Source organism: Trichosurus vulpecula, chromosome 1, assembly GCF_011100635.1.
Source record: "Trichosurus vulpecula isolate mTriVul1 chromosome 1, mTriVul1.pri, whole genome shotgun sequence".
NCBI lineage: Eukaryota > Metazoa > Chordata > Mammalia > Diprotodontia > Phalangeridae > Trichosurus > Trichosurus vulpecula.
In genome coordinates, this window is record NC_050573.1 from 547,274,737 (window position 1) to 547,289,631 (window position 14,895).

A 14,895-nucleotide genomic window follows, 5' to 3' on the forward strand; every position below is an offset into this window, starting at 1 on the left:
GCCTTTAGCAGCCAGCAGCGTTGTGCCTAGTACCTAGCAGGCGCTTAATGAATGTTGACTGACTGACTGAGGCAGCTGTGAGGGCTCCTTGGCTGGGGTAATGGGCTATTTTTCAGTCGGTCCCCGAGCTCGGGCAGGGAAGGTGTGGGAGGCCTGTCCCTTTAAACTTCGCCTGGGGGCGGGGCGGGGCTCTCTTCCGGCGGACCGCGCGCCCGCCCGAGGGTGGAGGGGTGGGGGGGGAAAGAGAGTGAAAACAAAGAGGGCTCGGCCGCTGGAGAGCGGACCGGACACTCTTCGGGAGTCTCGCGCGTGCCCCGCCCCGCCCGCGCCGAGCTCTTCTAGGAGGAGCCGGAGAGTCGCTCGCGCGCGCGCATTGCGGCCTAGTCAGCTTGGGAAGCGGCGGCCGCGCGGCCGAGGGGCTGTCGCGCCGGCGCTCTGAGTGCGGGCCGGGTGGGCGGGGAGGCCAGGTAGGTGAGAAGCCAGCGAGGAGGGGGGTGGTGCAGCTCAGCGCGACGCCCGGACACCCAGCCTGGCGCCCGCCGGGAGGGCGGGGGAGGGGCGGTCGTTTAGGGGGCTAGGAACGAGCGGCGGCGGGGTGGGGGGGCGGAGGATGGACGGCGCGAGGAGGCGGTGAGCGAGTCCGGGAAGCGCGGGCTCAGCGGCTCTTTCCTGTTGTGGCTTCTGGGATGGGAGGAAGGAAGCGCCGGCTGAGCCTCGCGGTCACTGGCTCGGCGGCGGCGGCGGCGGCGAGAGGCGTATCCGAGAGCAGGAGGTGGAGGCGGAGGAGGAGGAGGAGGTGGCGGCGGCTGCTGCCCAGGCTGAGGCCGAGGAGGCGGAGCGGCGCCTGAGCAGCTGGCGGAGGAAGCGGCCGCGGCCATAAGACTGCGGGGCCGCAGGGCCGACAAGCCCGAGAAGCTGCTCCGAGGGGCGGCGCCTCCACCGCAGGTACGGCGGCGGGCTGCGGCGCCCGAGTCTCGGGGCGGGAGGCGGCGGGGAAGGGGCTGCGTCCTCTCCTCCCTTCCTCCCCCCTCCTCTTCTCCCTCTTCCTCCTCCCCTCCCCCAGGGACCGGGGCCAGGTGTTGTTCGAAGAAGGAGGGAAGAAAGGGGGCAGCTCTTCTGCCCCTTCTCCCTCGCCCCGGGTCTTTCGTAGGCTCGGCTGCTGGCTGTGCCTCGTAGGGGCCCCGGCTCCCCGGCGCTGGCGGGGAGGGGTCTCGTCCGGCGAGGCTCCCCCTTCTCTGGACGCTGGGGGGCTGCCCGGGAGTAGTTCTCTTTGTTTTTGTTCGCCATCCGGCGGGGTGGTGCCGGCCCGGGATCGCCGCCGCCTCCTTTGACAGCCAGGAAAAATAGCCCGACTACGGAAGGCTCGCACCCCTCCTCCCCGGAGGACAGGCTCAGCTGCGGGGGGGTCCTGCCCCTAAATAACATTTTTGCGCCCCCCGAATTTGGAAAGTGTGCCCTGGTTGGTGGCCGACCGGTTTACGAGATTTGTTTTTTTTGGGGGGGGGAGAATCTTGTCAAGAGATTAAGGAAGTTTCTCTTGTTTAGCTATATTTATATAGCACCGGGAATGTTGAGGATTGTTGGTTGAGGAAGTTTTTCGCTATGTCCCTACTTTTTTTCTATTCTCTCTCTTTGGGGACCAGAAATAAAACCATTTTCTTTTGGAAGAATAAATATATGTGGCTGTAAGGAATATTTTTTCACTTGGGGCAAGCTTTAGGGACTATTAATAATTAAAGTATTACATATGGCCATTTTAATCAAACGAACTGTTTTAGGTTGAATTTATATTACAGTTCTTGTAGAAATGTGGCAAAGCCAATGCAACATCACCACCACCCCAATTTAATTTGTTAAATTTGAATTGACAGCCTTAGCTGTCAATTTTAAGGAGATTTGATTACTTGTTAATTAGGTAAATCACTAAATCTCTCTGGTGCTCAGTTTACTTATTTGCCAATTGAATTAGATGGTCTCAGTGAGGTCCCTTCTAGTTCTTGAGAAGTAATTCTTTGTTTTTATACATTGTATCGATGAGGGCATTAACTTTGAATAAATGTTTGTTGAACAGTTTGCTTTCCTTTTGACAAGTTGCATAAAATTCATGTTGTGTTGAATAACATTAAAGTAAGTATTTTGCCTAAAATAGTTTGTACATTTTTATGTAATCCATCAATCCCTACTTAAAGCCAAAGTATCATAGGAGAATACAAAGAGGCAATGGTCACTGCTCTTCTGGAACTTTGTTTAGCTGGATAATAGGACATACATGGTAACCATATCTGTGTGATTATACAAGTAAATATTAAATCTTTTTAATGAAGTAGGCCATATTTGTTTCAAAGTGTTAAATTCTTTACCATCTTCTTAAAGGGGAGGTCTTATTTGGTGCTTTGATGCTTGATATACTTTTTTAACCTACCTCACAGTTTGAAAAAAAAAACAAACCAAGAAATCTGAAATTCTTACAATGTAGAAACTGGTTTTAATTTCACTTCAAAAGTCCCTATTAAGACTTATTCCTATTACAGTCCCGTCTGAGCTAAGCAGATACATTGTTTCTGTTATCTTGTCATTTGCCACTTCATATATGATCAGATTAAGTTGTGAATTGGCAAATGTTGATTAAAGTAAAAATTAAGAGCTGTTTCTACTAAAGGAGGAAGGACATCACAGTATTGGAGTGGGGAGCGAGCAATCATTTGTTAATCATCTGTGTGCTAGGCACTGTGCCTGCAGAGAGAGAGAGATACAAAGACAAAAGTCAGCCTTGAGGAGGGGTCAGGAAAAAAGTATATACACATTTATAGATAGATACAAAGCAATTTTAGGGAGAATACATTGGCAGCTGGGGAGATCAGCAAAGGCTGGTGTAAAAGGTGTGATACTTAAACTTGAGCTTTAAAAGAGACTAAGGTTTCTGAGAGATGGAGATAATTAAAAAAAAACCCAACATTTATCTAGTGCTTGTTATGTGCTAAATGCATTACCATTATCTCATTTGATCCCTACTACGACCCTGGGAGGTAGATGCTATTACTGCCCCCATATTACAGATGAGGAAACTGAGGCAAACAGGTGCAGTAACTTTCCCAGGGTCACACAGCCAGTAAACCTTCATTTGAACATGGTCTTCCTGACTCTAGGACCTGGGCTTTCTCCACTTTGCTACCTAGACATGGGAATCCATCAGGGAGGTGGGAGATGGAGTGCTCTTTATGAGGAACAAGAAGACAACAAAGAGTGCTTGGAGGGAAGTAATGTATAATGAAGCTAGCAAGGTTGGTCAGCACCAAGTTGTTTAATGGCATAGTTGTATCTATAATTAAGGTAGAAACAATAAATCTATGCTAACTACTCATGCTGCCAGTATTGGTAATGAGTGAAATGCCAGAGTTGGACACTAGATGAAAGGGGGAATGGGTCACCAGAATACTTTTGGTTTACTTCTGGTCTGTACAGGTTCATAGAATTATAGTTGTAGAACTGAAAGAGACCCCAAAGACTATCTAGTTCTACCCTGTCCTTTTATAGAAAGGAAACGGAAGCTCAGGGAGGTTAGGGTAATTTGCTTCATGGTGTCTCACAACTGGTAGCCTTAAGAAGTGGGCTTTGACTTGAGTCAATTTTTTTAGAACCACCTAATATTTTGAGTATGTGCCAGATAATAGAAATTTATATTACACCAATAAAAATAAAAGTGAGCTTTTTAAATTAACCTCATTTCTTGCACAATAACTGCTTATTAATTCTTTTGAGAATCCATTGACAGATAAGAATATCCTAAAGCCAGAATTTGTCACCTTCCCCCCCCAGCGCCTGGCACATAGTAAGCGCTTAAATACTTTGATGACTTCGAACTGTATATGAGGATGGAGGGAGGAGGAAGGTTCATGAGTGAGAATACTATCTATCCACAGCTGATACAACTTGATCCTTTTTTTTCTCCCTTCACACTGTTGGAAGATTTTTTTTATTTTTTATTATTTTTTTATTATTGTTATTTTATTTATTTATTATTATTTTTATTATTATTTTATTTTTTATATTTTTTCCCCAACTTTACCATAGCATTTGCTCAGAGGAGAGATTGTTGCCAACGTTTTAAAGAAATTTACCTTTGGACTTGTATTATTCAATATCAGAACATACTTTTATTTTAGTTATGAGTCAATTTTGCTTTTGAAATAGTCTGACCATTTTATTTATTGATGTATCACCAAACAAAGGTAATTAAACTAGCATACAATTCGATTCATAATAACCATTAAACCTTTTTCGGTTTTCAGTTGCAACAGAAGATTTCTACTCTAAAAATGCCTTATTGAAATAGACGATCATCCATGTAAATTGAGGGATTACAATCTTGACACAATTTCCTATTTGTCTCATTTTCATTCTTAAAAATCTAACTGCAAATAAAAGTGTTTGGCTACCTGAAGTAGAAATAATTTAGTCAAGAAAAAAGGAAATTTATTCATTGTGTAGTTGCTAGTTCAATGCCAGCTGCCTAAAATGAATATAACTTTACATTATCCACATGGTAGACTATCTGTATGTACCAGCTGGTCCTGTGCATGCTTTTATTACATTCACATGATCGTACATTCGTTTTCTCACTTTTACTGAATTACAAAGGATTCACTTTCTTTCCTTTGTTTTAAGACTCAGTGCTATTTTATTAGAGTTAAATTTTGTTATAGTAAATCCATTGATAGAAACCGAATCTTCATGACTTAGATATGTACTTGATATTCATTTATATTGTGAAATAGCAAGTGAAATAATGATGAGCTCAATTGGGGAAGGAGAGAAAGGGGTTACTGCTATCATCTATTTATTTCTTCTTCCCACTTAAATATTTTTTGTGTATTTGTGTTTTGATGAACGATTACACTGTTTGAAATGAGAAGGAATATGAGCATTAAAACAAACTTAATAATAAAGCAAAAGAGTTCTACAAAGAGGTCAACTAGAATACAGTCAATACAGTATAGACAGATTGATTTGTGCTGAGCGGGATCTGGATATGTTAAAATCCTGCTAAAGAGAACTCAGTAATTTGACATGCTGGAAACTCTCCAGCATGCGGTGTGACGAAGTAATAAAAGCTAACATTTATTAGTGCTTCCAGATTTGTAAAGCACATAAGCAACTCTGTGAGGTAGGTGCTGATGTTAACCTCATTTTACAGATGAGGAAATAAGCAAAGAAACGTATAGAGATTTGTCCGGGGTCACACAGCTAGTGTCTGGAGAAAAGGTTTGACCTCAGCTCTTCTGGCTCTAGCATTCTTCTCACCAAACCACAGGCTTGTATCAAAGTGATGCACATTTTCCTAAGATAAGAGGTTCATGCTAATTTAGTATAGAAGTCTGTATACATTACATCTGGAATTTTGAGAGGGAGGGGAAGCAAAGAAATATACATCCATACCATGCAAGATTGTTCTTGGTGTGATTTAAGAGTATGGTGGCAGCAAGGAAACAGTCTGCCTTGCTTTCAGTGTAACAAGCTCCAGGTGTTCTCTCTTTGCCCTTAAGTGACCTGGCCACAGGAACAGCTTTGAGTTGACACTCAAAATGACCATTCCAGTGCCAGTTATCATCTCATTTTCACTTATTAATATCTGCTTCTCATAGATGTCAGCAGTTTCTGAAGGGAGCTTTCCCTAATACTTATTTCTCATTTTCCTTTACATATTTCTCCACCTTTCTTCAAACAAGAAATAATGTATTGTGACTATAGTGTTCAAGAGTATTGTGCTCTGTGGTTATCGAAGAGTTATCTCTAAGGGGTTGGTGTGTTCCTAATTGATCTTCAGATATATATTGGGAGGGGGACACAGCAGGGACACTTAAGGATGCAAATACCAGATGCCTTGTACTGCCAGGGCACTAGCCATGTAGCACCCGATGATAATCTGCAACAAATCCTTTCTCACATGCTCTGCCACTACTAACGTTTTTAAAAAATGGATTCAAAAGGAAAAGGTTTAAGGGTATGTGTTTTCCTGCACCAGTATTTTAGATTATTAATCCTAACAAACTCATATGCTCACTCTGTCTTCATCTCTTTTCTTTCCTGGCCCACCAAGAATCCACCTAGAGCAAGAATGTCTGTTGTCCCTTTAAAGGGGTGGGTTTCCCTCCTCAAACCTCGTATTCAAGAACTTGTACATAGGAGCAAATAACCATAGTTTACTTGTAGCATTAGATAGCATAGATACAAGTAGAACATTACTTTCCATTTCAGGCTGTAGTAGCACTATACTGGGAGGGTACTAGCACCCCTTTTGCTTTCCTTCCCCACCCTTCACCTCTGCTAGTACCCTTAGGAGTGGTAATGAAAAGGAAGTTTTCAGATGGGCAGTGGAGAATAGTTGGTGTTCTCCATAGACTTAAGCACCCTCATGAGTAGGAAAGGGGGGGAATCTTTCTTGACCCATCCTCTGCTGTTTTACCCCACTTAGCTTAGCCATTCTCAAGTCTTTGGCTTGCATCTGGTTAGCCGCTTCTCCTTAGCTTCTGATTCTTATATTGTCTCTGTTCCTAGGTTCACAGTCCTCAAGAAAAGGTCTTTTTAGAGTGCTCTCTGTCCCACTCACTCTGGATCCCCAGGCTACTATAACCACTTACAGACAAAATGGTTTGTGTTTGGTGGGTACCCCTTAATGAAACATCTTGGTGGCCAACAGGAGCAGAAGGAAGTTTGGCTCCAGAAGTTCTCTTTAAGTTGTTGATTCTTTCCTCTTCTTGCTTCATTTCCAGAGGAGGGGCAGACTGTACCTCCAGATGAGGATTTCATTAGAATTCAAATTCTTAAACTCTTAATAATTTGGAGTACCAAGAAATAGAAATCAAATTGGCTTGTGTTTATTATTTTAATAGTGAAGTGTTCTTTTTCTCCATAAAGAGCAGTTTCTATACTTAGAACTTCTGGAAATTATGAAAACAGATACAGCGCTGTGCTGTCCAAACTGCAGCCCTTCTTTGCTCCTCTCCTTCCATTGAACTATTTGAGCAACAAATTTATTGATATAGATTAATTGTATTTTAAAGTAGGGGATACGAACTAGACTTTCAATGGTATAGAGTGAGGAAACTCTACTTGCCAGTGACGGTTGGTACTTTTTCTTCAAGTCGACACAGTTAGATGACTTATCCAGGGTCATGCAGCCAGGAAATGTCAGAGATAGGAACTGAACCCAGGTCTTCCTGGTCCCAAGGTACCCTCTCTCTCCGCCACGCTAAATTGCAGTTATGTGTTATCTTGTCCTACCGCCCCCCCCCCCCCCATTGTGTAGAATAGGAAATTGAGGCCCAGAGCAGTGGTGACTCATTCATGCTATGTGGTAGAACTAGAATTTGTGTCTAGATCCTCTAACATCAGATCGAGCGCCCCTTGCCATTGCCTTCTGCCTCTTGAATGTCAGCAACTTCAAAGGCAGTATTAATGCCATGGAAGAGGTAAAGCCAAAGACTTTAGCTAGAAGTTGGAAAGGAAGGAAAGGGATCTTCTGTCAAGGATGATGTAGCAAAGCTTCCTAAAAGAGGCATTTGCCATTTGACCTGGTCATTAAAGTACTGATAGGAATTTCATAGGCAGCGATGGACAGAACACTTGCCAGCCTGTTGAGCATTAAGCAACAGGACAGAAATAAGTCTGAAACTAAGTTAAGACTGTCTTCTCTCTTCTTTTTTCATTGTTTTCATTTTTTCTTTTGTTTCATGTGCTAATTCTCTTCTGTATTGCTGTGGTCCTACTGTTGTGAGTTGACTGCATTTGTAGTTGAGGAAAATTACAAGATGATTAGCTAATTATTCTTTATCTTCAGTTGATAGAGCAGATAAATTTTTGTTACCCTAATATAGTATTTTAATAGATTTTTTAAATGTGATTTATAGATTTGAACATATATATATATATATGTGTATATATATATATATATATATATATATATATATATATATATATAATAAATACAAATATTCTCACTGACAGAGACAAACTACCCTTTGAAATGAATATATGAGGGTTATGTTGGGTGACTTGGGCTTATGTCTTTTCTGTAAGTTAGTTCAGAAAATAAAACTTATGTTTACCAAAACTCTCCAGGAAACCACTTCTTACATAAAGTAAGATATACTTATTTCAGAGATTACATATATGAGATTATAGTTTTATATTATCAGAGTTCAGTGTAGTTCAGTCTTAATAACTTCCCTAAATTAGGAAACTAACCTGAAGATTCAATACATCGACAAGGGGGAGAATTTGGAACAGAAAAGTTTTTAAAATTGACTTAAAAAAAGGGAAAAAAACCCCAAAATTCAGTACATAGAATTCAAGCCTATACAGCTTTGTTTTATTGTGTGTGCTATATGATTTGTTAATTTACAGTTTACTTTGAATCATTTTCTTTGTCATGTTCTGGAATCTCTCTTCAGCTCAGATCATTTAGCCAGTAACCAAATAAAAAATGATATTTTACTACAGAAAATATTAGAGGAGAGGGAGGACTTTTTATATAAACTGAATGATTCTATTCAGTACATCATATCAGTTAAATCATCATCTTGTGTTTTTTCCTTTTACATTATGCCTCCCTCCAGAAACACACCCACATACAACTTGTCCATGCTTTCTTTTCATCTACATTTGATTTATTTTGGTAGAGTTTTAAAATCACAGAAAGGAAAACATTTGTTAAAAGTTATACATTTATCATATCCTTAGGTAAATTACTATTTTAGCATGAAGATGGGAAAAGAGAATTTAATATATAAGAATTTACATTAAAAACAACTATTTAGAAAACCATCTATTCCATTATATTAGATGTGCATCTATATTGTCTCAGTTGTTGGCTTGAGAGAATTATATAGTAAGAAACTGACAAAGCTGAATTGAGCCAACATGAGAATAAATGAAATCTTAGCTTCTAGATACTGCCCTTGGAATCAGACACACCAGTTTCCCAATTTTTTTATATACTGGGCACAGGGGAGAAAAGCACAAGCATCACCTCATGATTAAAGAGTTTTGTTTTGTTTTGTTTTGTTTTTACCACCAAGGTAAGAGAAATACCTAGGTAGAAACAGATGTTCAATGCTAGCCAAGGGCTGGTCTAAAGTTACTCACTATCAGAGATCTTTGCTATTTTATCAACCCCAAGATTTCAGGTTCTGTTTTTAATAAGATTCCACTTGAAATCAACTTCCATGAAGGTCCATGCCTAAACAGGTTACCACTTTGGTAATCATCGATTATTACTTATGAACACTATTGTCAATAAGGTTTAGAAATGAGTTTATTCTTTGGTAAGGGACATCTAACATGATGACGTACAGGATGATGATTGTAGTTTACAGAAGCAAGTGATAATTACACTTAATAATCAATGGCAATCCAGATGCTACACTGAACTAGTATCTTTAATATAAACATGGCAATAATGGATGGAGAAGAGCATTGATGGAAACAATAGAAATTAGATAAGCAAGGAGAAAAATCTGGTCGTTGAAGTCCTGGAGTCTTAGAAAAAAAATTTGGGACGAATCCCTTTTCTTGATCAAAAAACCTATATTGCTACTTTGCAACTGATATCCACTGCTCCCGGTTCCATGCTTTGGGTTAAACAGAACAGGTCTATCTGTCTTTCACATAATTGAAGGACTATTATGTCCTTTCTGAAACACTGCGTATAGTATCAAATTTATTGATATGTTAGTTTTGCGAAAAAGCTGCTTTTTTTTTTCTCCTTCTTGCTCTATTGTTATATAGGCTTGCTCCCTGGCTAAGAGAGAGGGGTTGGAGTGTGTGGGCGGGGGTGAGGGGGAGATATGTTAGAATGAATCAATAAATGAAAAAGCATTTATTAAGTGTTTACTATGTGTCAAGATCTGTTAAACAAAGGGAATACAGAAATGGAATGTTCTCTTATCTGAAATAACTTGGATTCTAGTTATTTAAACTTGGAAAATTACAGAAATGGTAAGTGGAGCTATAGGAGAATATCACTGTCTCTACTGATTTGATTATGGTCCCAGAACTGAAAAAAGGTGTGGGGAGAGGGCAGAATAGCTGGTGAGATGGCTAAGGAGTAAAGTGAAATATGACTGTGCCTCCTTAGAATACAGTAGTGGGCCAGGTGAGGAATTTGCCAATGGGGGAGGCGGTTAGGGTTAGGAGAGAGTGACAGTTATGGAGCTGAAAGGGTTAAGTTTTCCAGGACATGATCTTCTGTCCCATTTGGAATTTCTATTTGGAAATGTACATAATGTGCATACCCAATGTAATATATCTAATATACATATGTGAATATACATAAACCCAAAATATGTAAGATCTCTCACCATATTGATCCTGGCCACCCTCTTCCAAAGACACCTAAACATTGGTGAACAATACTAAGCATAACATAATAGATGGGATCTCAATCAGAGCAGCATTCATTCAGCCTTTACCTGCTCCTTAGGCCTCTCTTTCAATGCAGCCCAAGATCACATTAGCTTTTTTGGCTATCATAGCACGCTCCTGTCTTAGGTTGAGGTTGCATTGCACTAAAACTCCTAGATATTTGTAAAACTATCCCTCCCCTGATGACACTGAGCAGAATCCTTGGTCATATGCTACGGATGAATATAGTATATAATTTCCTAGCTAGCCAGTACAAGTTTTATTCTCCAAACTAAAATCTGGCAGTTTAGGAACATTCAGCATCAGTGAAATTTTTACTCAGCATATGAACTAGTTAAATGGGGCATGTCCCCTGGAGTTGAATTGGGGATTTGGGGAATTATCCTGAGCTGATAGCCATTGCTAATCCTTTAATTACCAAAGTGACTTGAAACATTTGGTATTTTCTTCTATTCAAGGAGGCTTCGTTTTCCAATTCCTGATGTTAGCCCAAGGATGATGCCTAGATATTATATATTTATTTCAAATTGTTCCACTTCCAGTTTTACTTTACACGTTTCCTTCTTTCATTGACAGTCTTACTAGTGTATACTCTGCAACCTGAGAAAATGGACATGTGCAGTGAAACTGTGAAGATATAAAATGTATGCTCTTTTTTTAAAACTTAAAAATGCATATATTATAATTCAGTAAATATTTTTAAGAGTTCACGTGCACTTGGATAAAGCAAGCTAGGAGAAATCTTGATGGAGTGCCCTGCAAATTGTATTTTACTCTATTTGGGATTTTAATGCTCCTTTATAGTTGTTTTGTCCTTCTTATCCTTAATCATATTTCTTAAGCTGTTTTGAGATTTTTTCCTTTGCCTTTGCAAACATAATTCCAAACTACTTCCGCACGTCCTAGATGTACATATGCTATCCTAGCTTTACACTTTTTTCAGAAGATCCAAGGCATCTGAACAATTTACTGATTTTTCCTTATCTCTAAATCCAAATCTCTTTCTCTATAGAATTTTAGTTGGGAAAGACTTTAGACTATGTAGTGCAACCTATGCCTGAAAAAGAATCCCTTCTATAGGTTCCCCAACAAGTGATTATTCAGCCTCTTGAAGATTTCTAGGGAGCAGAATCTTACCAGGTCTCTTGTATACTGTGTTCAGTTCTGGGCATCATGGTTTAAAAAGGATATTGAAAGGCTGAAGAATGTCCAGAAGAAAGAGGCCAAGGTGGTAAAGGGCTTTGAACTCATGACAGGACAATTGGTTGAAGAAACTAGGTGTGTTAAGACTAAAGAAAAGAAGACACGTGATAGCTGTGTTCTAGAATTGTAGTGATGTCATGTGGAGGGAGTATTAGACTTACACTGGCCTCAGAAGGCAAAACTAGGGTGGACGTTTCAAGGCTAGTTTAGACTTCATATCAGGAAGAACTTCCCAACAGTTAGAATTACTCAAAAATGGAATGAGCCACGAGGTAGTGGGCCTTGTTGAGTCCATCTGCCACCGTTCTACCTCTCCAGGTTTTCAAGCAGAAACACTTGTCAAGTATGTTACAGTGGGGTTTCCTTTATGTATAAGTTAGATTAAATGGCTGCTTAGGTCTCTTTCTACTCAGATTTTGTGATTCTGTGATTTGCCATCTTATAAAGTTGATTTTTTAAAAATCTAAATGTAAGGCCATATGTACCCTTATTAAATTTCATCATCTTCAGCTCGTTATTCTAGTTTGTCATTATCTCTTTGGATCCTTATTCTGTCACCCCCAGAATATTACCTATCTCTACCAACTTTGTGCCATGTTGAGAAGGATGCCTTCTGGCTTTATTCAAATCATTGAAAAACAACTTAAATAGCACAGGGCCATGCACAGATCCTTGGAATATTTCCATTGGAAATGTTCTCTCAATTTAACTATTAATGGCTTTCAGTCCAGGCATTTAATCAATTCCAGATTCTTCTAATTTTATCTTTGTTTAGCCCATCTCTCCATCTTTTATCCCAAGAATAACATGAGATACTTTTATCAAATGCTTTTCTGATATATAGGTGTAAATGATAAAACTTTCTCTTGATTTTCCAGTTTAGTAACCCTGTCAAAAAAGGAAATAAGGTTAGTCTGGCATAACCTGTTCTTCTTGGAGCTATACTGGTTCTTTATAATGACCACTTCCTTTCCCGGATGTTCAGTAATCATCTCTTTAATAGCGTACATTGTATAGTAATCTTGTATGGTAGATCATAGGCAGTCCCCTCCACTTCATTTTCATTTAAATTCACTTTTACGCCAGATTCAAGACAATGACAGAAATACATTTTATTGTTCTTTTTTTTTCTTTGTCAAGTTATTTCCTACCCTGGTTTGTGACCATGAAAAACAGTTAAGCAGGAATATTAGATATTGCCATATCTGATAGTGTATAAAGTTTTCTTACATGAGGAAGGAATTATATTTCATATCTCCTTCAGGATCTTCTGATTTTTCAATTACCCAAATGAGCTTTTCATTTACCTGTTGTAATAATGGTGCATATTGTTCTTAGTACTGCTTATTTTTCTCTATCATTTTATATAAATTTTCTCACATCTGTCTTAAATTCATAACTTTTATGGCATAAATGATATTCCATTACATTCACGATGGGGTTTTGTTGTTGTTTGTTTTAAAGCCATTCTCCAGGGCAGTGAGGGATAACTTTGTTTCTAATTCTCTGCATCTACCAAAAGTACCCTAAGGAGTATTTTGTATGTTTTTTGATTCTGCAGGGTATATGCCCAATCAAAGACTTTCTGGGTCATAGGCTATGTACAATTGAGTCACTTCCCTTGCATAATTCCAAATTGATGTAAATAACTATTGAAGCACTTCACAGCTCTGTAAACATTGCATGTGTGTGCCTGCCTTCCTACAGCCCTTCTAATGTTGACTGTTTCCATTTTTTTTTTTCATCTTTGCCAGTTTGCATGATACAAGGTGAAACCTGAGAGTGGTTTTAATTTTCATTTCTCTTCCTGTTAGTGATTTGGAGCATGTTTTTTCATACTTTCATTTATTGCTTGCAATTCTTTGAAAATATGGTTTATACCCTTTGACTAGTTATCATTTGCAGAATGGATCTTAGTTACTTGTAAAATTTGGATGTTAGACTTTTATCAATATTCAATGGAATTATTTTTCTCACTGTACTGTTTCTCTTCTAATTCTGTCTTCATTAATTTTATTTATATTAAACCTTTCTAATTTTACAAAGTCAAAATTGTTTTTTTTTAATTCTCCTCTGTACCTCATTTGGTTAAGAATTTTTCCCCTGGCCTGGTTGCAAAAGATACTTGATTTCACATCTTCTAATTGGGGGTGTGGGAGGGAAAAGGGAGAAAATGTAAGATGTTGGTTTAAGCCTAATTTCTTCCAAACTGTGTTCTAACTTTCCAGCAGTTTTTATTTAAAAAAAAAAAAAAAAGAAAGTTCTTTACACACCCCCTTTATCCACTTGGGCTTATCAAATACTAAACTATTATTTACATATTTTTCTGGTTTTATTTACCTAGTCTGTTCCATTGAGCTCTTTTTCTGTTTAAAATAAACTACTACCAAAGAGTTTGGGTGACCTGCTTTATAATTTTAGTATGTCACAAAACTCTTTCAATAAAAGATACCTAAATAACTGGAAAAGTGTTGTGTGTGGTTAGGCTGAGCCAATATAAAAATGGTAGTACTTATTAAATTAATTTACTTATTCAGTGCCATACCAACTGAAATACAGAAAGTTTATTTTATAGAATTAGGAAAAAAACAATTCATTTATAGGAACAAAAGATTTAAAATCTCAAGGGAATTAATGAAAAAGAGTAGAAAAGAAAGGGGACCTAATAGTATTAGATCTTAAACTATATATATTGCAGTGCAGTAATCATTAAAGCCATTTGGTATTGTTTAAGAAGTAGGATGATCATTGCAACAGAGTAAGCACAATATGTACAGAAGCAAACAGGCACAAGAGTCTTGTGGATCCCACCCAAAGATCCCAGCTTATTGGGGGTAAGAGCTCACTATTCGGCAAATGTTGGAAAGTAGTCTGGCAAAAATGAAGTAGAGATCAACATCTCACTCTTTATACCAGCATAAACTCCCAACAGGCACATTAATTAAACTGTGATATAAATTAAAATAATGAAGAAAAAAATACCTGTCAGATTTATGACTTAGGATGAGTTCACGACCAAGCAAGAAATAAAAGCTACCACAGGTAAAATGGACACATTTGATTACATAAAATTTTTGCACAAATAAAATGAATGCCATTATAGTTAGAAGAGAAGCATGTAAATAGAAGGGAAACAAATGTTTGCAACACATTTCTCCAATAAAGGTCCTATTTCTAAGATATGTAGGAAGCTGATTCAACTTTATTAGAATAAGAGTCATTCTCCTGGTAAATAGTCCAAGGACATAAATAGGAACTTCAGAGGAAGAA

At 39.0% G+C, this 14,895-nt stretch overlaps 1 protein-coding gene across 6 annotated transcripts in view; it reads left to right on the forward strand.

Annotated features, from left to right (window-relative positions):
- The window catches only part of RNF38 (ring finger protein 38), a 223,746-nt gene that overhangs the window by 145,036 nt on the left and 63,815 nt on the right, over window positions 1-14,895 (forward strand). For 3 of the 6 annotated variants that reach the window (XM_036741572.1, XM_036741576.1, XM_036741577.1), the window contains exon 1: window positions 834-945. The exons of the other annotated variants lie outside the window; for them this stretch is intronic. The gene's annotated coding sequence lies outside the window, so the exon portion shown is untranslated. Of the gene's footprint in view, window positions 1-833; window positions 946-14,895 lie in introns of those variants that run through there. 6 annotated transcript variants of the gene reach the window in all.